The following is a 3,789-nucleotide window of genomic DNA, read 5'->3' on the forward strand; positions in this document are numbered from 1 at the left end:
CTCGGCTCCCACCAGTTTCCGAGTGCAGACTCTATTGGAAACTTGCGGTGGGTGGGGAAATAGGAGGACGCGTTGACTGCGCTTGCGCAAGACCAGCCCTCCGCGCAAGCGCTCTTCCCTTGTTTCCTGCAGGCAGGATTGCGGGAGGTGGGGCATCCGGGTCTCTTGGTGGCTGCCTCTACTCCCGGAGCTCAGCTGATCAGCCCTTCCAGACTAGGAGGTGAGGTCGCCGAAGCATGCACGTTGACACGCACGGACTCCTGCCCCACGTACATTTTCAGACGGGTAGGGAGGACATTTGAGTTCGTAATGAACATTTTCCCTTTTCTGGCTCCGTGCTCAGTTCCGAGCCGCCGCCTCGTGCTATTGACAGCCTGCGGAACCCCACGGAGGCTTGCGGCGGCCTCTTGTGTTTCCCCGGGTCCGCCGCTTGCGGTTCTTGGAGTAGCCAGGTGAAGCCAGACCCCGAGCGCGCGAGGCTTCTCGGGTGCATTCCGGACCGCCCGGTGTTGTCACTGACGCTTCGGCCGCCGGGACCTGGCCGCCCCACCCATCCCCGTAGGAAGTCTTGGAGACCTGCAGTTCGGGATGTCTGTGCTGGGTGTACTGACGTCAGTCCCCCTGGCCAGGTGCAGCGTGGGAGGGTAAAGGTGCGATGTACCGAGCAGTGGACGAGAAAAAGAGGAGGATGGTTGTCAAGCCCGGCTGGGGTGTTTGATCTTAGTGCTTCAGTTTTCTCATTTATAGAGCGGGTAAATGACATATGTGTTGCTGGACATATTTCTTCTGGAATAATGCCTTTTTTTGGCAATAATTTATTTTAATTTTCCTTTCATTCCACGATTCATTCTTCCTTAGCAAGTAGTTTTCTTCTGTTTTTGTTTGTATTTTTGTCCTTTAAAAGTATGTTCTCAGGTTTTGCCTCAAAGAACTTGAGTTTTTCCCCAAATGAAATGAGTAGTCATACTTTTCTTAGTGGGTATATTCCATTAAGCTTGACTTTTAACATTAAAAAATACTTACAAGTATTTTTTACTCTGTTAAATTTAAGGTGTGAATTTAAAACTTCAGTAATGGAGTTAGCCCACAGTTTATTGCTAAATGAAGAAGCTTTGGCTCAAATCACCGAAGCAAAAAGACCAGTTTTTATCTTTGAATGGTTGCGATTTCTTGATAAAGTCTTGGTTGCCGCCAACAAGGTATGATATTGCTCTTTTTTCCCAGTTGCATTAACGTAAAGATATTATGTGGTCATGATTCTTAAGAAAACACATGTTATGTTTTGGAAGGTTTATGGGTCACTTATGGAACTGGAGAATATTACACGAATGGGAATTTAGTGGCAAAACTCAAACCTCGTTTAAGTCCAGCTCATTGCCTACCTTCTTTATGTCTCTACCTGGGCAGCTCATTGTAACTGGAGAAAAACATGGCTGTGTCACTTTAAATTTATTATCAGCGGTTGCAAGTGATCTCTCTATGCTGCCTAACAATCCCAGTATCTTCACTTATCTCTTTGAGGAGTCAATAATAGGCTTTTTTTTTTTTTATCTTTGTTTTTTCTTCCTGCATAGCCTTGATTTGCTGAGAGCAGCTCGGTTGGGGAGACCCTAACCCAGCGGTGCTAGAGGAATTAAAGACACACAGAAATATTGAGGTGTAAAGTGGGAAATCAGGCGTCTCACAGCCTTCAGAGCTGAGAGCCCGGAACAGAGATTTACTCACGTATTTATTAACAGCAAGCCAGTCATTAGCATTGTTTCTACAGATACTCGATTAGCTAAAAGTATCCCTTATGGGAAACGAAGGGGTGTGCCGAAGCAAAGTGGTGGGTCTGGCTAGTTATGTGCAGCAGAAACATGCCCTTAAGGCACATGCTATTGTTTGTGGTTTAAGAACGCCTTTAAGCGGTTTTCGGACCAGGTGTTCCTTGCCCTCATTCGGATTTTGTTATGGCCATCATGAACATGTCACAGTGCTGCAGAGATTTTATTTATGGCCAGTTTGGGGGCCAGTTCCCAACATTGATTCAACTTACTTTTTATTGTCTGTGTATTTTATATTCTGTCTTTAAAAGTAGATATGGCCCGACGTGGTGGCTCACGCCTGTAATCCCAGCGCTTTGGGAAGCCGAGGTGGGTGGATCACCTGAGGTCAGGAGTTCCAGACTAGCCTGGCCAACATGGTGAAACCCCGTTTCTACTGAACTCTACTAAAAGTATAAAAATTAGCCAGGCGTGGTCGTGGGCGCCTGTAATCCCAGCTACTCGGGAGGCTGAGGTGGGAGAATCGCTTGAGCCTGAAAGGCAGAGGTTGCAAGGAGCCGAGATCGTGCTATTGCACTCCAGCCTGGGCGAAAAGAGTGAAACTCCATCTGAAAAAAAAAAAAAAAGAAAAAAAAAGTAGATACTTCCCTCAAATGTCTGATGATCTTTGGCTGCCTGCTCAAATTTAAAAGTGAGTAGTAAAAACTTTTCTCAGCAGGGCCAGTCTTTTAAACTGGACTTCACTATAGGCTAGTTCGGTTCCTGACCTTAGTATTTTAGGTTTCTGTAGGCTAATCATTCCCCCAGAAGATACTTTTCTACTCTCGTGTCTGAAGAGTATATAGCTAGCTTGCTACGTTCTTGGAATTGCGGGAGAAAACTGGGGACTTTAAAGTTCAGTATGTGAACTTTCACTGCATCTCCCCATTTTCAGTGCAGTTTTCCCAGACCGCAACTGTGCCTGGACTCTCCTAGTCTAGACATACAATATTTCACTCTTCCCAGAGAATAAACTTTCAGTCTGCTTCCATAATGGAGAAGAGGATTCTTTCTGCTTGTTAGACTCTCAACCATTCCCTCTATCTCAAGGTACAACTTCACTCCCGCCTCCAAAAGCACCTAGGGCCTAAAAAAACCATGATCTCTTAGGGGGTCCTGTGTTGTAAGTTAGGTCATTTTGCACCTTTCCCTGTTGGGAACAGTTGGTTTCCAAATACTGTGTTGATTCTTTCTCCTGTTTTCTTTACCCTTTGGATTTGTGCTTTGTTGCTATTGTTCCTGTTGTTGTTGCTACCCTTTAGTATGGTTTTATGGAGTTTCTATAGAAACAGTTAATGCATGACCTAATGTAAATGACAAGTTAATGGGTGCAGCACACCAACATGGCACATGTATACATATGTAACAAACCTGCACATTGTGCACATGTACCCTAGAATTTAAAGTATATAAAAAAAAAACAGTTAACGCATGGATTCACTTGTAATCGTCAACTAGACGTTTCTGTTTTCTCTTAAATCCTCTACAACTGGGGATTTACTTCCACTCCACTGAAACAGCACTTGTCCAGCCATTAGTGATGACAGATTGCCCAGAACAGTGGTCAGTATTCTGTCTTATTTGATCCATCTCCATCTTTTCACCTTGAAACACTTAAAACATCTTTTGTTGTGAAATTGATAAATACAGGAGTATATAAAACATGAAGCATAATATGAATATCTGTACACCCTCCACCCAAATTAAACAATAAGATTGTTATCATTGCTTTGCACAGTTTGTGTGAAGTTTTCTTCCTGTTCGTGGCTTCCCAAGACACTGTTAGGTTTTGGTTCCTCTCCCACTTCACTAACTACTACTACTTGTTCTTTTTTAACTTTTCCTCAGTTCAGGGCATTTTTTAAAAATCTCTACATATTCCTTCAGTGATATCATCTAATTGTGTGATTTTTACTATCATCTATAAAATAATGATTCCCAGGATAATGTTTACTCCACCTCTTTCTTATCTAAGTGGCATCTC

This window comes from Hylobates moloch, unplaced genomic scaffold (genome assembly GCF_009828535.3).
Source record: "Hylobates moloch isolate HMO894 unplaced genomic scaffold, HMol_V3 SCAFFOLD_15, whole genome shotgun sequence".
Classification (NCBI taxonomy): domain Eukaryota; kingdom Metazoa; phylum Chordata; class Mammalia; order Primates; family Hylobatidae; genus Hylobates; species Hylobates moloch.